Raw genomic sequence first — 25,000 nt, 5'->3', positions numbered from 1 at the left:
GGTTGAACGTATGTTTAGGGTTAGGTTTAGGGTTAGGGTTAGGTTTAGGATTAGTGTTAGGGTTAGGGTAAATGTTAGGGTTAGGTTTAGGTTTAGGGTAAGGGTTAGGGTTAGGGTTATGGAAAGGGGTAGTGTTAGGTTAAGGGATAGTGTTAGGGTAAATGTTACGGTTTGGTTAGGGTTAGTATTAGGGTTAGGTTTAGAGTTAGGGTTAGGTTTAGGGTTAGAGTTAGGGTAAGGTTAGCGTTAGGGTTAGGGTTAGGGTTAGGGTTTGTGTTTGGGTTAGGTTTAAGTTAGTGTTAGGTTAGGGTTAAGATTATGGTTAGGGATTGTGTTAGGGTTAGGTTAGTGTTAGCGTTAGGGTTAGGGTTAGGGTTAGGTTTAGGTTAGGGTTAGGGTTAGTGTTAGGTTAGCGTTAGGGTTAGGGTTAGGGTTGACGTTTAGGTTTAGTGTTGGTGTTATGGTTAGGTTAGGGTTAGTGTTAGGGTTAGAGTTAGGGTTAGGGTTAGGATTAGAGTTAGGGTTAGGTTAGGTTTAGGGTTAGTGTTAGGGTTAGGTTTAGGGTTAGGGTTAGGGTTTACGGTGAGGGTTAGGGTTAGGATTAGTTTTACGGTTAGGTTTTGGGTTAGGGTTAAGTTAGAGTTAAGGTAAGGGTTAGGGTTAGGGTTAGGGTTAGGGTTAGGTTAGGGTTATGGTTAGGCTTAGGCTTAAGGTTAGAGTTATGGTCAGGGACAGGGTCAGTTTCAGCGTCAGGGTCAGGGTTAGGGTTAGGTTTAGGGTTAGGTTTTGTGGTTAGGTTTACCGTTATGGTTATGGGTAGGTTAGGGTAAGGGTTAGTGTTAGGTTAAAGTTATGGGTACGGTTAGGTTTAGGTTATGTTTAGGGTTAGGGTTTGGTTAGCGTTAGAGTTAGGGTTAAGTTTAGGGTTACGGTTAGGGTTAGGGTTAGTGGTAGGGTTAGGGTAAGTGTTACTCTTAGGGTAAATATTAGGGTTTGCATTAGGGTTACGGTTAGGGTTAGGTTAGCGTTAGGGTTAGGGTTAGTGTTAGGGTTAGGGTTTAGGTTTAGGTTTAGGGTAAGTGTTAGGATAAGGGTTAGGGTTAGGGTTAGGGTTTATGGTTAGGGTTAGGGTTTGGGTTAGGATTAGGTTTCCGGTTAGGGTTGGGGTTATGGGTAGGTTTATGGTAAGTGTTAGTGTTAGGGTATATATTAGGGTTTGGGTTAGGGTTAGGGTAGGGTTAGGTTAGCGTTAGGGTTAGGGTTATGTTTAGGGTTAGGGTTTAGGTTTAGGGTTAGGGTTAGGGTTAGGGATAGGGTTAGGTGTAGGGTAGGTTTAGGTTAAGGGATAGTTTTTGGGTAAATGTTACGGTTTGGGTTAGGTTTAGGTTTAGCATTAGGGTTAGAGTTAGGGTTAGGTTAGGTTAGGGTTGGTTTAGGTTTACGGTTAGGGTTAGGGTTAGGTTAGGTGAGGGTTAGCGTTAGTGTTAGGGTTAGGGTAAGGGTTAGTGTTAGGATAAATATTTGGGTTAGGGTTATGGTTAGGGTTAGGGTTAGAGTTAGGGTTAGGGTTAGGTTTAGAGTTGGGGTTCGGGTAGGGTTAGGGTTAGGGTTTGGTTTATGTTTAGTTTAAGGTTAGGGTTAGTGTTAGGTGTAGGGTTAGGATTAAACGTACGATTAGGGTTATGTTTAAGGTTAGTTTTAGGGTTAGAGTTAGGGTCAGGGATAGGGTCAGTGTCAGGGTCAGTGTCAGGGTTAGGTTTTGAGTTAGGGTTAGGGTTAGCGATAGGGATAGGGTTAGGGTTAGGTTAGGGTTTGGGTTAGGGTTGGGTTTGGGATAGGGTTAAAGTTAGGTATAGGGTTACGGTTAGGTTAGGGGTAGGGGTAGGGTAAAGGTTGGTCTTATGTTAAATGTTAGGGTTAGGGTTATGGTTAGGGTTATTGTTAGGTTTAGGGTTAGGTTTGCGTTAGGGTTAGGGTTAGGGTTAGTGTTACGGTTAGGATTAAGGTTAGGGTTTGGTTATGAGGTTATGGTGAGGTTTAGTGTTAGGGGTAGGGTTAGAGTTAGTGTTTGGGTTAGCGTTAGGTTAGGGTTAGGGTTAGTGTTAGGGTTAGGGTTAGGTTTAGGGTTAGGGTTAGGTTTACGGTTACGTTTAGGGTTAGGGGTAGTCTTAGGTTTAGGGTTAGTGTTAGGGTAAATATTAGGGTTTGTGTTAGGGTTAGGCTTAGGTTTAGGGTTAGGTTTAGAGTTAGTGTTTGTTTAGGTTTACGGTTAGGTTTAGGTTAGGGTTACGGTTAGGGTTATTGTTAGGTTACGGTTAGGGTTAGGATTAGGGTTAGGGTTAGGGATAGGGTTAGGGAAAGGGGTAGGTTTAGGTTATGTGATCGTGTTAGGTAAATGTTACGGTTTGGTTTAGGGTTAGGGTTAGAGTTAGGGTTAGATTTAGGGTTAGGTTTATGGTTAGAGTTAGGGTTAGGTTAGGGTTATGGTTACGGTTAGGGTTAGGTTAGCGTTAGGTTTTGGGTTAGGGTTAGGGTTAGGGTTTAGGGTTAGGGTTAGGGTTAGAATTAGGGTTAGGGTTAGGGTTCGGGTTAAGGTTTGGGTTATGTTTTCGGTTAGAGTTAGGGTTAGGTTTAGGGTTAGTGTTAGGGTTAGGTTAGTTGTAGGGTTAGGTTAGCGTTAGGGTTAGGGTTAGGGTTAGGGTTAGGGTTTAGGGTTAGGGTTAGTGTTAGAATTAGGATTAGGGTTACGTTTTGGGTTAGGGTTAGGTTCAGGTTAGGGTTAAGGTTAGATTTAGTGTTAGGGTTAGGGTTAGGTTTGGGTTAGGGTTAGGGTTAGGCTTAGTGTTACTGTTAGGGTTAGGATTAAGGTTAGGGTTAGGTTTTAAGCTAAGGTCATGTTTAGGGTTAGGGTAGTGTTAGCTTAAGTTTATTGTTTGGTTAGGGCTATGTTAGGGTTAGGGTGAGAGTTAGGGTTACGGTTAGTGTTAGGTTAAAGTTTGGGTTATGGTTAGGGTTAGCGTTAGGGTTAGGGTTAGTGTTTGGGTTTAGTGTTAGGGTTAGGGTTAGGTTAGGGTTAGGGTTAAGGTTAGGGTTAGGGTTAGGTTAGCGTTATGGTTAGGGTTAGGGTTAGGTTTAGGTTTAGGGTTAGTGTTAGGGTTAGGGTTAGGGTTAGGGTTAAGGTTAGGGTTAGGTTAGCGTTAGCGTTACGGTTAGGGTTTAGGTTTAGGGTTAGGGTTAGGGTTAGGGTTAGGTGTCGGGATAGGGTTAGGTTAAGGCCTCGTGTTAGGGTAAATGTTACAGTTTAGCTTAGGTTTAGGGTTAGGGTTCGAGTTAAGGTTAGGGTTAGGGTTAGAGTTAGGGTTAGGTTAGTTTTAGGGTTAGGTTTAGGGTTAGGTTTAGTTTTTAGGGTTAGGTTTAGGTTAGCTTTAGGGTTAGGTTTAGGGTTTGGGTTAGGGTTTAGGGTGAGGGGTAGGTTTAGGATTAGGGTTAGGTTTGGGTTAGGTTTAGGTTAGAGTTAGGGTTTGGGTGAGCGATAGGGTTAGGGTTAGGTTTACGTTAGGGTTAGGGTTATGGTTAGGGTTAGGGTAAGGTTTAGTGTTAGTGTATATGTTAGTGTTTGGGATAGGGTTAGGGTTAGGGTAGGGGTAGGGGTAGAGTAAGCATTAGGGTTAGGGTTAGGGTAAAGTTTAGTGATTGGTTAGGGCTAGGTTATGGTTAGGGTTAGGGTTAGGGTTAGGGTTAGGGTTTAGAGTTAGGGTTATGTTTAGGGTTAGGGTTAGGTTTACGGTTCGGTTTAGGGTTAGGGGTAGGCTTAGGTTTAGGTTTAATGTTAGGGTAAATATTTGTGTTTGGGTTAGGGTTAGGGCTAGGTTTAGGGTTAGGTTTAGAGTTAGTGTTTGTTTAGGTTTAGGGTTAGGGTTTAGGTTATGGTTATGGTTAGGGTTAGGGTTTGGATTTAGGGTTTAGGGTTTGAGTAAGGGTTAGGGTTAGGGTTAGGATTAGGTTTGGGGTTAGGGTTTAGTGTTAGTGTTAGGGTTAGAGTTAGGGTTACGGTTATGGTTAGTGTTAGGGGTAGGGTTAGGGTAAATGTCAGTGTAATGGTAAATATTAGGGTTAAGGTTAGGGTTAGGTTTAGGGATAGGTTTAGAGTTAGTGTTAGGTTAGGGTTAGGGTTACGGTTAGGTTAGCGTTAGGGTTAGGGTTTAGGTTTAGGGTTAGGGTAAGGGTTAATGTTAGGGTTAGGGTTAGGTTTTAGTGTTAGTTTAGGGTTAGTTGTATGGTTAGGTTTAGGGTTATGGTTAGGGTTAGGGTTAGGGGTTGGGTTAGGGTAAGGGTTAGTGTTAGGGTAAATATTAGGGATGGGATAGGGTTAGGGTTAGGGTTAGGGTTATGTTTAGAATTAGTGTTAGGTTAGGGTTAGGATTAGGGTTAGGTTTAAGGTTAGGGTTAGGGTTAGGGTTAGGGTTATGTTAGCGTTAGGTTTAGGGATGGGGTAGGGTTAGGGGCTAGGTTTATGGTTAGGGTTAGTGGTAGGGGAAGGGGTAGGTTTTGGTTAAGGGATAGTATTAGGGTAAATGTTACGGTTTTGGTTAGGGTTAGGATTAGGTTTAGGGTTAGAGTTAGGGTTACGTTAGGGTTAGAGTTATGGTTAGGTTAGGGTTAGGCTTAGGGTTTGGGTTTGGTTTAGGGTTAGTTTATGTTAGGTTTAGGGCTAGGGTTAAGGTTAGTGTTTTGGTTAGGATTAGGTTAGGTTTATGGTTAGGGTTAGGGTTAAGTTTTTTGTTTGGTTAGGGCTAGGTTAGGGTTAGGGTTAGGGTTAGAGTTACGGTTAGGGTTAGTGTTAATTTAGGGTTAGGGTTTAGGTTTTAGAGTTAGGGTTAGGGTTAGAATTAGGGTTAGGTTTAGGATTTGTGTTAGGGTTAGGTTTAGGGTTAGGGTTAAGGTTAGATTTAAGGTTAGCGTTAGGGTTAGGTTAGGGTTAGTGTTAGGGTTAGGTGTAGGGGTAGGTTTAGGTTAAGGGATAGTGTTAGGGTAAATGTTACAGTCTGGGTTAGGTTTAGGTTTAGGGTTAGGTTTAGGGTTAGGGTTAGGGTTAGGTTAATTGTAGGGTTAGGTTAGCGTTAGGGTTAGGGTTAGGGTTAGGGTTAGGGTTAGGGTTTAGGGTTAGGGTTAGGGTTAGAATTAGGATTAGGGTTATGTTTTGGGTTAGGGTTAGGTTCAGGTTAGGGTTAAGGTTAGATTTAGTGTTAGGGTTAGGGTTAGGTTTGGGTTAGGGTTAGGGTTAGGCTTAGTGTTACTGTTAGGGTTAGGATTAAGGTTAGGGTTAGGTTTTAAGCTAAGGTCATGTTTAGGGTTAGGGTAGTGTTAGCTTAAGTTTATTGTTTGGTTAGGGCTATGTTAGGGTTAGGGTGAGAGTTAGGGTTACGGTTAGTGTTAGGTTAAAGTTTGGGTTATGGTTAGGGTTAGCGTTAGGGTTAGGGTTAGTGTTTGGGTTTAGTGTTAGGGTTAGGGTTAGGTTAGGGTTAGGGTTAAGGTTAGGGTTAGGGTTAGGTTAGCGTTATGGTTAGGGTTAGGGTTAGGTTTAGGTTTAGGGTTAGTGTTAGGGTTAGGGTTAGGGTTAGGGTTAAGGTTAGGGTTAGGTTAGCGTTAGCGTTACGGTTAGGGTTTAGGTTTAGGGTTAGGGTTAGGGTTAGGGTTAGGTGTCGGGATAGGGTTAGGTTAAGGCTTCGTGTTAGGGTAAATGTTACAGTTTAGCTTAGGTTTAGGGTTAGGGTTCGAGTTAAGGTTAGGGTTAGGGTTAGAGTTAGGGTTAGGTTAGTTTTAGGGTTAGGTTTAGGGTTAGGTTTAGTTTTTAGGGTTAGGTTTAGGTTAGCTTTAGGGTTAGGTTTAGGGTTTGGGTTAGGGTTTAGGGTGAGGGGTAGGTTTAGGATTAGGGTTAGGTTTGGGTTAGGTTTAGGTTAGAGTTAGGGTTTGGGTGAGCGATAGGGTTAGGGTTAGGTTTACGTTAGGGTTAGGGTTATGGTTAGGGTTAGGGTAAGGTTTAGTGTTAGTGTATATGTTAGTGTTTGGGATAGGGTTAGGGTTAGGGTTAGGGTAGGGGTAGGGGTAGAGTAAGCATTAGGGTTAGGGTTAGGGTAAAGTTTAGTGATTGGTTAGGGCTAGGTTATGGTTAGGGTTAGGGTTAGGGTTAGGGTTTAGAGTTAGGGTTATGTTTAGGTTTAGGGTTAGGTTTACGGTTCGGTTTAGGGTTAGGGGTAGGCTTAGGTTTAGGGTTAGTGTTAGGGTAAATATTTGGGTTTGGGTTAGGGTTAGGGCTAGGTTTAGGGTTAGGTTTAGAGTTAGTGTTTGTTTAGGTTTAGGGTTAGGGTTTAGGTTATGGTTATGGTTAGGGTTAGGGTTTGGATTTAGGGTTTAGGGTTTGAGTAAGGGTTAGTGTTAGGGTTAGGATTAGGTTTGGGGTTAGGGTTTAGTGTTAGTGTTAGGGTTAGAGTTAGGGTTACGGTTATGGTTAGGGTTAGGGGTAGGGTTAGGGTAAATGTCAGTGTAATGGTAAATATTAGGGTTAAGGTTAGGGTTAGGTTTAGGGATAGGTTTAGAGTTAGTGTTAGGTTAGGGTTAGGGTTACGGTTAGGTTAGCGTTAGGGTTAGGGTTTAGGTTTAGGGTTAGGGTAAGGGTTAAGGTTAGGGTTAGGGTTAGGTTTTAGTGTTAGGTTAGGGTTAGTTGTATGGTTAGGTTTAGGGTTATGGTTAGGGTTAGGGTTAGGGGTTGGGTTAGGGTAAGGGTTAGTGTTAGGGTAAATATTAGGGATGGGATAGGGTTAGGGTTAGGGTTAGGGTTATGTTTAGAATTAGTGTTAGGTTAGGGTTAGGATTAGGGTTAGGGTTAAGGTTAGGGTTAGGGTTAGGGTTAGGGTTATGTTAGCGTTAGGTTTAGGGATGTGGTAGGGTTAGGGGCTAGGTTTATGGTTAGGGTTAGTGGTAGGGGAAGGGGTAGGTTTTGGTTAAGGGATAGTGTTAGGGTAAATGTTACGGTTTTGGTTAGGGTTAGGATTAGGTTTAGGGTTAGAGTTAGGGTTACGTTAGGGTTAGAGTTATGGTTAGGTTAGGGTTAGGCTTAGGGTTTGGGTTTGGTTTAGGGTTAGTTTAGTGTTAGGTTTAGGGCTAGGGTTAAGGTTAGTGTTTTGGTTAGGATTAGGTTAGGTTTATGGTTAGGGTTAGGGTTAAGTTTTTTGTTTGTTTAGGGCTAGGTTAGGGTTAGGGTTAGGGTTAGAGTTACGGTTAGGGTTAGTGTTAATTTAGGGTTAGGGTTTAGGTTTTAGAGTTAGGGTTAGGGTTAGAATTAGGGTTAGGTTTAGGATTTGTGTTAGGGTTAGGTTTAGGGTTAGGGTTAAGGTTAGATTTAAGGTTAGCGTTAGGGTTAGGTTAGGGTTAGGGTTAGGGTTAGGTGTAGGGGTAGGTTTAGGTTAAGGGATAGTGTTAGGGTAAATGTTACAGTCTGGGTTAGGTTTAGGTTTAGGGTTAGGTTTAGGGTTAGGGTTAGGTTTGCGTTAGGGTTAGGGTTAGGCTTAGGGTTAGTTTTATGTTTAGGATTAAGGTTAAGGTTAGGTTTTAAGGTTAAGGTAAGGTTTAGGGTTAGGGTTAGGTTTAGGGTTAGGGTTAAGGTTAGATTTAGGGTTAGGGTTAGGGTTAATTTTAGGTTTAGGGTGAATGTTTGATTTAGGGATAAGGTTAGGGTAAGGTTAGGGTTAGGTTCAATGTTATGTTTAGCGTTAGCGTTAGGGTTAGGGTTTGGTTTATGTTCAGGATTACGGTCAGTTTTAGGGTTAGGGTTATGTTTAAGTTTAGGGTTAGGGTTAGGGTTAGAGTTACGTGTAGGGTGGAGCTAGCATTAGGGTTTAGGTTATGGTTATATTTATGGATAGTTTAAGATTTATGTTAGGTTCAATGTTAGGGTAGGGTTAGGGTTAGTCTTAGGGTAAGGGTTAGGTTTAGGATTAGGGTTAGGTTTAGGGTTACTAGTAGGGTTAGGGTTATGTTTAGGGTTAGGTTTAGATTCAATGATAGGGTTAAGGTTGCGTTAGGGTTAGGATTAGTGTTATTGTTAGGGTTAGGTTTAGGGCTAGGTTTATGGTCAATGTTAGGGTTAAGGTTCAATTAAGGGATAGGCTTAGGATCAATGTTATGGTTAGGGTTAGGGTTGGGTTAGGATTAGGTTTAGGTTAGGTTTAGGTTTAGGGTTCGGATGGTGTTAGTGTTAGAGTTAGGTTTATGTTAGCGTTATGGTTAGTTTTAGGGTTAGTGTTTTGGTCAATGTTAGGGTTAGGGTGAGGGTTAGGATTAGGGTAGGTTTAGGGTCAATATTAGGTTTCGTGTTAGGGTTAGGGTTAGTGTTAGGATCATGTTAGGGTTAAGGTTAGGGTTAGGTTTAGGGTTAGGTTTAGGGTTATGGTTATGGTTATGGTCTGGATTATGGTTAGGATCAATGTTAGGGTTAGGATTAGGGTTAGGGTCAATTTTAGTGTTAGGGTTAGGGATAACTTTAGGAATTTGGTTCTGGTTAAGGTTATGGTTAGGGTTAGGGGTAGTTTTACGGTTAGGGTTATGGTCAATGTTGAGGATAGGGTTTGGCTTAGGGTTAGGTTTAGGATTAGCGTTAAGGTCAATTTTAGTGTTAGGGTTAGGGTTCGGTTTAGGGTTAAGGTAAATGTTAGTGTTAAAGATAGGGTTTGGGTTAGCTTTGGGTCAATAATAGGGTTAGGGTTAGGGTTAGTGTTAGGGTCAATGTTAGGTTTAGGTTTAGGGTTAGGTTTAGGGTTAGGGTGAGGGTGAAGGTGAGGGTTAGGGTTAAGGTTTGGTTTAGGGTTAGGGTTAGGTTCAATATTAGGTTTAGTGTTAGGGTTAGTGTTAGATCTATGGTTAGGTTAGGGGTAGGCCTAGGTGTAGGGTTAGGCTCAAGGTCAGGTTTAGGTTTAGGGTTAGGGTTTCGATTAGTGTTAATGTTAGGTGCAGGTTTAGTGTTAGGGTTAGGTAATACTTTAATATTTTAAACGTAATTTTTTAAATAAAGTTTATGGTTAGGTTCAGTGTTGGGGTCAATATTAGTGTTTGGTTAGGGTTATGTTTAGGATTCGGTTTAGGGTTAGAGTTAGGCTTAGGTGTACGAGTAGTTTTAGGGTTAGTGTTAGGGTTAGGATTAGGTTTAGGTTTATGATTAGAGTTAGAGTTAGGGTTAGGTTTAGGGTCAATATTAGGGTTTGGGATAGGGTTTGGTTTAGGGTTAGGGTTAGGGTTAGGTTTACGATTAGGATTAGGGTCAATGTTAGGGTTAGTTTTAACGCTATATTTACTGTTACGGTAAATGTTAGGGTTAAGTTCAGGGTTAGGGTCTCGGTGAGCGCGAGGCTTGACACAGCACCGCGGTGGGCATTATGGTGAGCTGAGTGTTTGGTACTTATATTTTACCATACAAGCCCTGTCTTGGGTGTTGAAGTGGCTCCTAAGTTTTTACCCGTCGTTGACTAAACCGTCCATCATAAATGCACAGGGGAGGAAAGGCTCCTTTTTGGATCTTCTAAGGCAGCTCATTGGGGGTCCCCACTCGGTTTCGCCTGGCTTAGGTTTTATCTCCCGTGAGATATCTTACCCGTCTTTGGCTTCAAACCATCTTTTGGGCACCAGACAGAGAGACATGAGGTGTAAAACATAGAGATAAGCAAAGTTCCTAAAAATACACAGTCTCACTGACTTTTCTTTCTTTCTTTTTTTTTTTTTTTGAGAAAAGACATGGGGGGACAGTCGGCTAGGCTGTTGTGTGACTACATCTCCCCCCTTTTTGTTTTTGAACCATGAGAAACACAGAACGTGTAATTTCATTTACAGCCTGTCGGAGGGTTATTTGTCCACATCTGAGGACTATGTAAAATAAACAGAACAATAAACAGAATAGCAATATCCCCAGCAAACCCTCTACCCAAAGTCTTTATCCATTTAACAGGGTTTGAAGTGGAAAGTCCTTTTGCAGCTGCGGAAAGTGAGAGCTTTTCCACACCCTAGGGGCGTGGATGGTATCTATAGATGTCTTCTCTTCTGTGGGTTGTCGTTCATGGTATGGTTTAACACCGACCAGGAATTCACAAAGGTTTTTCTTCCAGACCTGGAGAAATACAAGGATAGCCTCTTCCCCGTGTTATCTCGCGGGGAGAAGTAGAATCAGCTTCCCCACGTAATATTTTAAACAAAGGTTGTAATTCACTGGTTGTCAACCGCAACTGAGGTCTAATCCAGTTAATGTCTCCCAGTAGTTTTTGGAAATCATTTAATGTTTTTAAACAATCTGGCCGGATTTGTATTTTTTGAGGCACAATGGACTGAGGCATTAAACAATATCCCAGATAAGAGTAAGGAGGCACTTGTTGAATTTTTTCTGGGGCTATAACTAGCTCATAATTGTGAGTTTTTGTTTTTTTGTTTTTTGTTTTTTGTAAATGAGCAAAAGCAGCAAGCAACTTTGGTTCACAAGAGTGGGCATGAAGTATGTCATCCATGTATTGGATGATGTAAATATCTGAAAATGCCCTTTGGGTAGGTTTTATTGCAGCTGATACAAATTTTTGACATAATGTAGGGCTATTAGCCAAACCCTGAGGTAGCACTAGCCAATGATATCTCTTAAAAGGTTCTTGTAAATTAACAGAAGGAACACTGAAAGCAAATCTAGGGCAGTCATCAGGATTTAAAGGTATAGTATAAAAACAATTTTTCAAGTCCAAAACAATTTTATATGTGTTTTTTGGTATGGCTGCAGGACAGGGCAAGCCTGTCTGTAAAGCTCCCATTAATTTTATGGTTTTATTAACTTTTGTAAATCTTGTAATAATCTCCACTTACCAGAATTTTTTTTTAATAACAAAAATGGGAGAATTTCAGGGAGAATTGGAGGAAGCAATGTGTCCCTTTTAAAGTTGGTCCTGTACTAGCAGCTTGTAAAATCTTTTGTAGGGGGGACCTTTGATCTTTTACGCCTGGTAATTGTCTCATTGTCACAGGGGCTAAAACAGGGGACTCAGGCTGTGGATCTAGCCCTGCAACTACACTTGGAGGAGAGCTTAATTTTAATCTCTGCTTCCAAGGGGTATCCTTACCCCGAGGATTCCATTGATTTCTAAAAGGAATCTGGGGACTCCGAGGACAATTTCCTCCATCCACAGCAACTTTAAGCTCAATCAGCTGTCCCTGAATCATTTTTATTTGATCTGTAAGAGAAAGTGTAGTATCTGCAGGTTGCTCGTCTTCTTGAGCCATAGCCACTAAAGGAGGGTTTTTGTCCCTATCATATTTGGCTGCTTCATCTTCTAATTTTTTCTGATCCTGAGGGTCTGAATCTTCCCAGGACTCGACCGGAGATTCCTGACAAACAGGCTCTTTACTAACCTTAAAAAATCCTTTTGTGTGTTTCGCTCCCTCCCCCTTCTCTCTCTTTGCCGGAGAAGCGGCAGATGGGAGAATTTCCTCGTTTTCAACTTGTATCACTTTCTCTAACTTGCAACCCTTACGCCTGAGAGATTTAAGCAGTCTCTGAACTGTTCTCCCACTTTTTCCCAAGTTCCCAGACTGACAGTGCCTTCTTTTGGAAACCACGGACAAACTTCTTTCACAAATTCTAAGAATTTATCTAACTGTTATCTGCTCACCCGACTGCCACGGGCGGCAAGCAACTTCTTAAGTCCTCTAAAATACAGGTCCTTGCTGCTCGCATGACCCATCTTATTCCCTGACTCGGCCCTTCTTTCAAACAAAGAAAAACACTCTGATGCCCGTCTGGCCGTGCCCCTCGCGGGACTAAATCTGTCTTGGCTAGAGGCGCTCCGGTATAAATCCCCGGACAGGTGGACTATAAAGCCCAGTCGCCGTTATGCCGTATGACAGAACCGGAACCACAGATTGGGGCCCAAGCAAGCTCCATGACACAAAGTCGTGGAACTATCACTCACTCACACATTCATTTGACCGAGGGGACAGTGCCTTACTCACCGCGCATACACTGAAATAAGCTCTCTATGAGCCGGGACCTTGCCACGCGGTGTTCCTCACTATTACCCCTATATTCAGGTCCCTGTTCGGGCGCCACTTGCGGCGAGCCAGCTGCCACGAGTCGAACGGTTCCTGAAAAGGGGAGTGGGAATGAAAAATGACACTCACACATTTATGATGATGGCGATCGCGGACCTCAGTGATGCTGAAGCCACTATGTTTATTCTGTCCCCAGAATTTATACATTCTGTGGACGTGCAGATTAACAAGCACAAAACTGCATTACCTCATTAACAGTAAATCTTTATCTTTAGACACAGAAACTACAAAAATAACTAAAACTCCCAAAAGCAATTATCCTTATCAATTGTCTTGAATAGCCATCAGTCTTCTGTGTCAGGGAACTGACCGCTCCCACCATATTCCTGAGCAGCTTGCAAGCACCCTCCAGAAGCAGGCAGAGACAATTGCCTCAGGGGGAGGAAATAGGTTAAGCATAAACCGAGCCATTCTGTTAAGGCTCAGAGTTAGCTGTAACCATGGCTCCCCACAGATGAGCGTGATTGCTCGTACAAGTTTCGGGCTGAGGCTTCACCCAGGTTTCGAGTTAGGGCCCGACCAGTGTTAGGACCTCGGTTAGCGCGAGTGATGGGAAAAGATTGGGGTGGTGGTTAGCGTGAGGATGACGGATGGAACAGGGTTCGGCTTCTGCCTACAGCCAGGTACACACTAGAGTTCGGGTCACTGTTAGGGCCACGGTTAGCAAGAGGTTGGAGAGAGCGTAGGGATGGTAGTTCGTGTGAAGGATGTGATAAGGTTCGGCTTCTGCTCTTCAGCCAGGGATACATAGAGTGTCGGGTCATTGAAAGTGCAGAGGTAAAGCGAGGGTGGGTACAAGGTTGGGGTGGTTGTGAGAGTGAGGGTAAGGGCTGGGACCGGGTTTGGCTTCTGCCTACAGCCAGCTACACATTAGGGTTCGGGTCAGTGTCAGGGCCACGGTTAGCGCGAGGGTGGGGACAAGGTTAGGGAAATGTTTAAGGTGCAGGTGAGTGATGGGACAGGGTTCGGTTTCTGCCCAGAGCAGGTATACATTATGGTTCTGGTCAGTGTGAAGTCCCGAGTAAGCGCGAGCGTGTAGACAGGTTGGGGGTGGTAGGTAGGGTGATGGTGTTCTCAAGACAGCAAAGTGCATATCTAAGGTCGGGTCAGTGTTAGTGCCATGGTTAGCACGAGAGTGGGTACAATGTTAGGGACGTGGTGAGGATGCGGGTGAGCGATGGAACAGAGTTCGACTTCGGACTACAGCCACGTATTCATTATGGTTTGGGTCAGTGTTAAGGGCACGGTTAGCGCAAGGGTGAGGACAAGGTTAGGGAAGTGTTTAGGGTGCAGGTGAGGGAAGGGACAGGGTTCAGCGTCTGCCTACAGCCAGGGTTGCATTTTGGTTTGGGTAAGTGTTAGGGCCAGAGTTAGCGCGAGTGTGGGGCCTAGGTTGGGGAAGTGGTTTGGGTGCGGTTAGGGGATGGGACAGGGTTCGGCTTCTGCCTACAGCCATGCAGCTATTTAGGGTGTAGAGTCAGTGTCAGTGCCCACGGTTTGAGTGAGGGAGGGGCGAAGGTTGAGGAGGTGGTTAGGGTGCAGGATAAGACAGGGTTCGTGTTCTGCCTACGGCCAGGTCTACATTAATGATCGGGTGAGTGTTAGGGTCTCGGTTAACGCGAGGGCTGACCCGTGGTTGGGGTGGGCAATAGGGTGAGTGTGTGTTGCGACAGGGTGCGGTCTAAGGCTTCAATCAAGATAGGAGCTAGGACCCGACCAGTGTTAGTACCACTTGGGGTGGGGATTAGGGTGAGGGAGAGTGTCGGGACAGGTTCCGGCCTAAGAATTCATGTCCGGTTACAGTTAGAATCCAAACCATATTTGGGCCACAGTTAGCTCAAGTGTTGGGATCAATTTGGGATGGGGTAACAGTGAACGTGAGCGTTGGGACATGGTTCGGGATCTGGCTACTGCCAGTTTTACAATTAAGGTAGAGCCAGTATTAGGGCCACGGTTAGTGTTACGGTAGGGACAACGTTGTGTTGGCATTTAGGGTGCGAGTGAGAGTTGGTTCGGGTGTTGGCTTAAGTCTTCCCTCAGGTTTAGAGTTAGGGTGCGACCCGTGTCAGAACAACATTTAATGCGAGGGTTGGTCAAGTTTGGGTTGGTGGTTAGGGTGAGGGGAGGAATCGGACAGGATTCGGGATCTGCTTACAGCCACATATACATTGAGGGTCGGAACAGTGTTAGGACCACGGTTACCCCAAGGGTAGGGACTAGGTCGGTATGGTGGTTAGAGTGAGAGTGAGGGATGGACAGGGTTTTCGGCTTCTACCAACAACAGGTGTACATTACAGTTCCTTTCAGTGTTAGGACCCCAGTTAGCGCGGAGGTGGAGACAGGTGTGGGGCGGTGGTTAGGGTGATGGGTTGGGATAGGACAGGGTTCAAATACCTCTACATTCAGGGATACATACAGGGTCGGGTCCGTGCCAAGTTAACGCGAGGGTGGGTACAAGGTTGGGGTGGATGATCGAGTGAGGTGATGGATGGGACCGGTTTAGGGTTCTGCCTACACCCATGTAGATATTTAAGCTCTAGGGTCAGTGTTAGTGCCAAAAGGTTGAGTGAGGGTGGGAGAAGGTTAGGGAAGTTGTTAGGGTGCAGCTGAGGAATGGGACCGGGTTCAGCTTCTGACCAGAGCAGATATACATGAGGTTTCCGGTCAGTGCTAAGGGGTTCCGCCTACACCCATGCAGATAATTAAGGGTTAACGAGACGGTGGAGACAGGTTTGTGCTGGATGTTAAGGTGATGGTGATGGATGGGACCGTGGTTCAGGTTCTGCCTACACCCCTGTAGATATTTTGGGTAGGGCCAAAGCTACTGCCCACGGTTTGAGCGAGGGTGAAACAATTGTAGGGAGGTGGTTAGGGTGATGTTGAGGGATGGGACAGGATAAGCTTTCCGCCTGGAGACACGTATACATTCATGGTTGGGTCAGTGTTAGGGTCTGGGTTAGCGCAAGGGTTGGCACAACATTGAGATGAGCATTAGGATGAGCGTGATTGCTCGTACAGGTTTCGGGCTGAGGCTTCACCCAGGTTTCGAGGTAGGGCCTGACCAGTGCTAGGACCTCGGTTAGCGGGAGTGATGGGAAAAGATTGGGGTGGTGGTTAGCGTGAGGATGACGGATGGGACAGGGTTCGGCTTCTACGTATAGCCATGTGTACATTAAGGTTCGGGTCATTGTCAGTACCACAGTTAGCTCAAGGGTGAGGACAAGGTTAGGGAAGTTGTTAGACAGCGGGTTAGGGATGGAACAGGGTTCCGCTTCTGCCTACAGCCAAGTATACATTAAGGTTCATGTCAGTGTCAGGGCCCCAGTTAGCGTGAGGGTGGAGACAAGTTTGAGATGGTCGTTAGGGTGAGGGTTACGGAGCGATAGGCTTCGGCTTCTTCTGTACGAGTGGTGTCCAAGGTGGTGGTTAGGGTGAGTTTGAGGGATTGGGCAGGATTAGGGTGCTGCCTACAGCCAGGTATACATTAATGGTCGGGTCAGGGTTAGGGTCTCGGTGAGCGCGAGGCTTGGCACAACGCCGCGGTGGGCATTAAGGTCAGCTGAGTGTTGCGACTTGGTTCGGGCTGAGGCTTCACGCAGGTTTCGCGTGTGAGTCCGACTAGTGATAGCACCTCAGTTAGTGCGAGGGATGGGAGAATTTTGGGGTGGTGGTTAGTGTGAAGGTGAGTGATGGAACAGGCTTTGCGTTCTGCTGCGGTCAGGTACACATTAAGTTTCGGGTCAGTGTTAGGGCCACGGTTAGTACGAACCTGCACCCTAAACACTTCCTAACCTTGCCCCACCCATGCGCTGACGGTGCCCCTAAAACTGACCAAACCATAATGAGTACCTTGCTGTAGTTCGAAGTCGATCTTGTCCCATCGTTCACCCTCATCCTCACCTTTCCCTAACATTGTACCCACTCTCGTGCTAACCATGGCACTAACACTGACCCGACCTTAAATATGTACATTGCTGACTTAAGAATATCATCACCCTAACTACCACCCCCAACCTGCCTACACGCTCATGCTTACTGGGACTTGACACTGATGATAGCCATGATGTATACGTGCTGTGTGCAGAAACCCAACCCTGTCCCATCACTCACTTGCACCTTAAACATTTCACTATCCTTTACCCCATCCTGAGCTTACCATGGCCATAACACTGACCTGAACATCTATGTATACCTGGCTGTAGGCAGAAACCGAATCCTGTTCCATCCCTAACATGCACAATAGCCACCTCCCTCAACGTGTTTCACCTGCGCTCTTACCGAGGCCCTAAATCTGTTCCAAACATTAGTGCATACCTGCCTGTCGGCAGGAGCCTAACCCTGTCCAATCTTTTACCTGCACCCTAACCACATCCCTAACCTTGTCCTCACCCTCGAGCTAACATTGACCCTAACACTGACACAAACATTAATGTATACCTTGCTATAAGCAGTGCCTGAAACCCATAATATCTCTCACCCTCACCCTAACTACCAACCCATATTTTCCCATCCCTCGTGCTAACCGAGGTTCTAACATTGTTCAAACCGAAACTCGAAACCCGGTCAAGCCTCAGCCGGAACCATGTGCCAACCCTAAGGCTCACCCTAATGTGGACCTCAACATTGTGCCAACCCTCGCGCAAACTGAGACCCTAAATATGACCCGTCCATTAATATATACCTGGCTGTATGCACAAGACGAACCCCTATCTATCCCTCATTTTCCTAACTCTAGTCGGACCCTAACTCAAAACCTGAGTGAAGCCTTAGCGCGAACCATGTCCCAACACTCACGCTCATCCTAATGCGCACTCCTGCAATGTGCCTACGCCTGTGCTAACGGTGACCGTAGCACTGACCCGACCATGAATGTATACGTGCCTCTAGGCAGAACTCGAGTCCTGTCCCATCCCTCAACCTCACCTTAACCACGTCTGTATAATTGTCCCACCCTCGCTCAAACCGTTGGCACTATCATTGACCCTACCTTAAAAATCAACAATGGTGTAGGCAGAACCTGAACCTGGTCCCAACCCGCACCCGCACCATAACCACCTCCCTCACCTTGTCCTCTCCCTCGCTCTAACCGTGGCCCTAATTCTGACCCGAATCTTAATGTTTACCTGGCTGTAGGCAGGAGCTGAACCCTGTTCAATTCCTCACCCGCACCCTAACAACTAACAGTGTCCTCACCCTCGAGCTAACAGTAGCCCTAACACTGACATGAACCTTACTGTGTACCTGGCTGTAGGCAGTAGCCAAACCCTGGCCATTCTATCACCCTCACTGCAACCAACATACCTAACTTGTCCTACCCTCTTGGCTCCCAACCTCCTAATACTCTTTTGACCCTAAATGTATACCTGGCTGTAGGCAGTGATTGAAACCTATAACATCCCTCACCCTTAACCTAAGTTCCAACCCAAACTCTTCCCATCCTTCGCGCTAACCAAGGTCCTAACACTGGTCGGACCCAAACTCGAAACCCAGGTGAAGTCTCAACTGGAACCATGTGCTCACCCTAATGCCCACTTCAATGTTGTGCCAGCCCTCGCGCATACCGAGACCCTAAAAATGACCCATCCATTAATGTATATCTGGCTGTATGCAGAAGCAGAACCCCTTTCTATCCTTCATGCTCACCCTGACACCACCAAAAACTTTTCCCATATTTGGTGCTAACCGAGGTCCTAGCACTGGTTGGAACCTAACACGAAACCTGTGTGAAGCCTCAGACCTAACCATGTCCCAACACCTAATGCGCCACCACAGCATTGTGCGAACCGTTGCACTAAACGAGACCCTAAAACTGACCCGACCATAAATGTATACTTGTCTAAGGCTGAACCTGAATCCTGTCCCATACCTCAACCTCACCCTAACCACCTACCTAATATTGTCCCACACTCGCTCACACCGTGGGCACTATCATTGAACCTACCCTAAATATCTACATGGGTGTAGGAAGAAACCGAACCCGGTCCCATCCCTCACACGCAATCTAACCACTTCCATAACCTTGTCCCACACTCGCGCTAACCGTGGCCCTAACACACCCAAACCAGAATGCCCACCTGGCTGTAGGCAGAAGCCGAACGCTGTCCCATCACTCACCTGCACTCTGAACACTTCCCTATCCTTGTCCTCACCCTTGTACTAACCGCGGCCCTAACACTGACCCAAACCATAATGAATACCTGGCTGTAGTCCGAAGTGGAACCCCGTCACATCGCTCACACGCACCCTAACCACAACCCACTTCTTTAACATTGTACCCACTCTCGCGCTAACCATGGCACCAACAGTGACCCGACATTAAATATGTACATTGCACTCTTCAGAACTCCATCAGCGTAACTACCACCCAAACCTGTCTCCAACCTTGCGCTAAGGACCTAGCACTGACCTGAACCATAATGTTGGCAGAAACCGAACCCTGTCCCATCACTCACCTGCACGCTAAACACGTCCCTAAGCTTGACACCCCCCCCCCTTGCGCGAACCGTGGCCCTAACACTGACCCGAACGTTAATGTATACCGGGCAGTAGGCAGAACCAGAAAACGGTCCTATCTCTCAAACTCACCCTAACCGCCTTCCTAAACTTATCTCCAATCTGACTCAAACCATGGGCACTAACAATGTCCCTACACTCTAAATATCAACATGGGTGTAGACAGAACACGAACCCGGTCCCATCCCTCACCCTCACCCTAACCACCACACCAATCCTGTCCTTACCCTTGGGGTAACCGTGGTCCTAAGACTTTTCTGACCCTAAATGTATATGTGGCTGTAGACAGATCCCGAATCCTGTCTGAATCCTCACGCTCACCCTAACCACCAAACCCAAACTTGTACCCACCCTCGCGCTAAACGTGGCTCTGACACTGGTTGCATCTTAAATCTAAACCTGACTGAATCCTTACGCAAACACCTATACCAACTCTCACCCGCACCCTAAAAGTTGTCCCACCCTAACTGTAACTGTGACCCAAATACGGGATCTACCCTAACTCTAAAACTGGCAGTAGCCAGAGCCGGACCCATGAACCAATGCTCACCCTCACAGTTACCCCATCCCAAACTTATCCCAGCACTGGAACTAACTGTGGCCACGAAGGCTGAGTAAACTTCGCCCACAACCTCACCCACTCAGGTCCTGCACGCAGCTCTTGGACACTCAACCTCAGCCATGCTATGACCTCAGGGGCAGGAATCTCCCCGCACTGGGTGGCACCTGAGGGCTGAACAAACCTTGACACACCCACACCAGCTAATAGTCCCCCGCGAAGGCCTTGGATACTCACCCTCAGCCAGGCGGTTACCTCAAACGCAAGGTTGCCACAGCACTGGCCAGTACCTAAGGGCTGTACAAACCTAATCCACACCCCTACCCCCTCCTGGTCCCGTGCCCAGAACTAAGGCACTCACCGTCAGCCAGGCGGTTGCCAGATGCACAAGGCAGCGATACCAGTAGACACCAAATGATGGATAAACAAACCTCGACCACACTCCCACCCAGGCCTAGTCTCCCAAAAAGGACTGGGGAATTCACCCTTAGCAAAGAAGGATGCCCCAGGCCAACAGCTCCACCAGCACTGGCCAGCAACTGAAGGCTCGTTCCACTATAAACCTAACCCTAACACTATCCTGGTTCCAATACTAACCCTAACCATAACACTCTCCGTGTTCCAACCCTAAATCTAAACCTGACATTATCGTGGTTCCAACGTTAACCCTAACTTTAACACTATCGTGTACCAAGCATATCCTTAACCCTATCAAGGTTCCAACCATAACAAGAAACCTATTCAGGTTCCAACATTAACCTGAAACCTAATGTGATCCTGGTTCCAACCCTAACCCTAATTCTAACCCTATCCTGGATCCAACAGTAAACCTAACCCTCTCCTCATTCCAAACATAAACTTAACCATAACCCTATCCTGCTTCCAAACTAACCCTAACCCTAACCCAAACCCTATGCTTGTTCCAACCGTAAACCTAACCATAACGCTATCGTGGTTCCCACTCTAACCCTAAATATAAGCTTAACCCTATCCTGGTTACAACCCTAACCCTAACCTTATCCTGCTTCCAACCTAACCAACGTATCCCTATCCTTTGGTTTCCAACTTAACCCAAACTGTAACCATATCCTTCCAACCATAACCCAAAACTTAACTAACCCTAACCCTAAACCTATCTGGTTGCAAACGTAACCCTAGCCCTAACCCTTTCCGGGTTCAAAACTTAAATCTAATAATAACCACATCTTGGTTCCAACCCCAAACTTAACCCTAACCATAACTTAGTTCCAACCCTAAACCTAAAGCTAACCCTATCACGGTTCTAATCCTAATCCTAACGTTAACCCTATCATGGACCAACGATAACCTTAACCATATCCTGGTTTCAACATAAATATAATCCTTTCCTGGATGCAAACATAACCATAAATCTAACCCTATCTTGGTTCCAACCCTAACCGTAAAACTAACCCTACACCTATCCTTCTTCCAACCCTAACCCTCACCCTAACCCAAACCCTATGCTGTTTCCAATTCTAACCATAATACTAACCCTAAACTTATCCTTTTTCGGACCCTAACTCTAAATCTAACACTATCTTGCTGCAAACACTAACATAACCCCAACCCAAATCCTATGCTAGTTCCAACCCTAATCGAAACCTTAACCCTAACCGTGTCCTGGTTCCAGCCATAAGCCTAAAACTAATCATATCTAGGTTCGAACCATAAACATAACAATACCCTAACCCTATACTTGTTCCAACCCTAACCCAAATGCTAACCCTATCCTGGTTCCAAACCTAAACATAAACCTAAGCCTATCGTGGTTCCAACCCTAACAATAACCCTAACTCTAACCCTAACCCTAACATTGACCATAAGCCTAACCATAAACCTAACACTAACCCTACCCCTAACATTGACCATAACCCTAACCCTACCTAAACCTAACATTGACCCTAACCCTAACCGTAATCCTAACCCTAACACTAACCCTAAACCTAAACCTAACCGTAACCCTAACCCTAAAATTGACCCTTATCTTAACCCTAACCCTAACCCAAACGCTAACCCTAACCTAAACCTGTATTGCTTCCATAACTAACCATAGCCCCAACACAACCCTTGTGATGGTTCCAACCATAACCATAACCGTAAACCTAACCCTATCCTGGTTCAAGCCCTATGCATAAAACTAATCATATCCAGGCTCGAAAATTAAACCTAACACTAACCCTAACCCTATACTTGTTCAAACCCTAACCCTAAACCTAATCCTATCCTGATTTCAACACTAACCCTAACCTAATAGTATACTGGTTCAAACCCTCAGCCAACACCTATCCTGTTTCCAAACTTAAACGTAACCCTATCCTCGTTCCAACCATAAAAGTAAAGCTAATCAGGTTCCAAATTAACCTTATAATTAACCCTATCCTTGTTCCAACACTAACCCTAACCCTAAAATTGTCCGAAAACCTATCTTTGACACTTAACCTGACCTAAACTTTACCCTAACCCTAACATAACCATAAACCAACCCTAACCCGAACCTAATCCTAACACTAACCCTAACCCCAACCGAACACCTAAACTTACTAACCTTAACCCTAACCGTAAACCCTAACCCTAACCCTAACCCGAAGCCTAACCCTAACATTGACCTTAAACCTAACCCTATCCCAAAACATAACCCTAACCCTAATCCTAACACTATCCCTATCCCTAAACCTAACACTAACCTTAACCCTAACCGTAACCTTAAACCTAACATTGACCCTAAACTTTACCCTAACCCTAACTTGACCCTAACCTTGACCCTAACACTACCTTATCCATAACCCTAACACTAAACCTAACCCTAATATTGACACTAAACCTAACCCAGAACTTAACACTAACCCTAGCCTTAAACCTAATCCCAAACCTAACACTAACATAGACCATAACCATCACACTCACCCGCAACCTATCCCTAATCCTCACCCACACCCTCACTCTAGGCAAAAAACTAACCCTAACCATAACATTGATCCTAAACCTAAACCTAAACTTAACCCTAATTCTAACCCTACCCTAAACTTAACCCTAACCCTATTCCTAACCCTAACTTGAACATTGACCCTAACCATAACCCTAATACTAACGCTAACATTGAACCTAACCATAACCCTAAACCTAGCACTAAACTTCACATTGACCCAAAAACTAATCCTAGCACTAAAGCTAACCCTAACCCTTATTGTAACACTATCCCTAAACCTAACCATAAACCTAATCCTAGCTCTACCCATCACCCTAACCCTAACCCTAACCTATCCCTATCTCTAACCCTAACCCAATACCTAAACTAAAACCTAAGCCTAAACCTAACCCTAATATTGAACCTAACCCTAACCCTTACCCTAAACCTAAAATTAATCCTCACATTGATCCTAACCCTAACATTAAACCTAACATGGACCCTAACCTAACGCTAACCCTAACCCTAACCTTACCCTTAACCTAAACCTAACCCTATCCCTAACTCTAACTTTGACGCTAACACTAAACCTAAACCTAACCCTAAACCTAACATTAAACCTAACATTGACGATAACCCTAACCCTAACCCTAACACTAACTCTAAAACTAACCCTAACCCTAACCCTAAACCTAACCCTAACTCTAACCCTAACATTGACCTTAACCCTAACCCTACCCTGAACACTAACCCTAACATTGACCCTAAACCGAAATGTAAACATAAAACTAACCCTAACCCTAACCCTAATATAGACCCTAACACTAATCCTTACACTAAACATAACCTTAAACCTAACCTAACCTTAACATTGAACCTAACCTTAACACTAAACCTAACCCTAAAATTGACCCTAAACCTAAGCCTAACCCTAACCTTAACTCTAACAATTAACCTTCTCTTACCCTAACCCTATCCCTAACCATAACCCTAACCGTAACACTAACCATAACATTGACCCTAACACTAAAGCTAACCCTAACCCTAAACCTAACCCTAATGTTGATGCTAACCCTAAACATAACCCTAATCCTAACATTGACCCTAAATCTAACCCTAAACCTAATCATAACCCTAACGCTAACCTTACCTTTACCCTAACCTTAACCCTAACAGTAAACCTAAACCTAACCCTACAATTGTCACTAAACCTAACACTAAACCTAACCCTAACCCTAACCCTAACCCTAAACCTAACACTAACCCTAAACTAACCCTAATCCTAAACCTAATATTGACCATAAACCTAACCATGACCCTAACTATAACCTTAACTTCAGCGTAAAACTAACCCTAACCTTAATCCTAACATTGACCATATCCTAAACCTCAACCTACACTAAGCCTAAACCTAACCCAACACTACCCATAACCCTAACACTAAACCTACCCCTAAAACTAACCCTAACCCTAACCCTAATATTGACACTAACCCTAACCCTAAACCTAAAGCTAACATTGACTCTAACGCTAACACAAAACCTGACCCTAAACCTAACCCTAAACCTAACCCTAACACAAAACCTTACCGTAACGCTAACCCAACCCTAACCCTAACCCTATGCCTAACCCTAACTCGAACGTTCAACCTATCCCAAATTCTAACCCTAACCCTAACCCTAACATGGACCCTAAACCTAACCCTAACCCTAAAACTAACCTTAGCCTTACCGTAACCCTATCCCTAACCATAACCATAACCAAAACATTGAACATGATTCTAAACCTACCTCTAACCCTAACACTAAACCTACCTTACCACTAACCCTCACCCTAAAACTACCCCTAACACAAACCCTGATCCTAAACTTAACATTGACCCTAAACATAACCCTAACCCTAACATTTACACTAAATTAAACGTATCCATAACCCTAACCCTAACCCAAACCCTAACACTAAACCTAACCCTAACACTAACCCTTACCCTAACCCTACCCCTAACCCTAACCCTAACCCTAAACCTAACCTCAACCCTAACCCTAACCCTAACATTTATCTTAACACTAACCCTTACCCTAACCCTACACATAACCCTAACCCTAACCATAACCCTAACATTGACCCTAACACTAACCCTAACCCTAACCCTAACACTAACATTTACTCTAACCTTAACCGTATCCCTAACCCTAACACTAACCCTAACCTAACACTAAACCAAAACCTAACCCTAAACCTAACACTAACCGTAACCCTAACCCTAACCTTAACATTGAACCTAACAGTAACTCTAAACCTAACCCTAAACCTACCATAACCCTGACCCTGACCCTGACCCTGAACCTAACTTTAACCCTAACCGTAACCCTAAGCCTAAGTCTAACCCTAACTTTAACACTAACCCTAACCCTAACACTAAACCTAACCCTAACCCTAACCCTAAACATAACCGTATCCCTTACCCTAACCCAAACCCTAACCCTAAACCTAACACTAACCCTAACCCTAACCCTAACCCTAACCCTAACTCTAACCTAAACCTAATCCTAACCTAACCCTAAGCCTAAACCTAACCTAACCCTAACCCAAACCCTAAAACTAAACCTAACCCTAACACTAAAACCTAACCCTAACCCTAACCCTAACCTAAGCCTAACCCAAACCCAAACCCTAACCCTAACCCTAAACCTTACATTAACCCGAAACCTAACCCAAACAATAATGCTAACCGAACCCTAAACCTAACCCTAACCCTAACCCTAACCCTAACCCTAACCCTAACCATAAACCCTAAACGTAAACCTAACGCTAACCTAACCCTAACCCTAACCCTAACACTAACCCTAACCTTACCACTAACCCTCTCCCTA

Source organism: Rhinolophus sinicus, chromosome 2, assembly GCF_057876585.1.
Source record: "Rhinolophus sinicus isolate RSI-liver-muscle chromosome 2, RSI-T2T, whole genome shotgun sequence".
Taxonomy (NCBI): Eukaryota; Metazoa; Chordata; class Mammalia; order Chiroptera; family Rhinolophidae; genus Rhinolophus; species Rhinolophus sinicus.
This window is presented reverse-complemented; position numbering follows the sequence as displayed.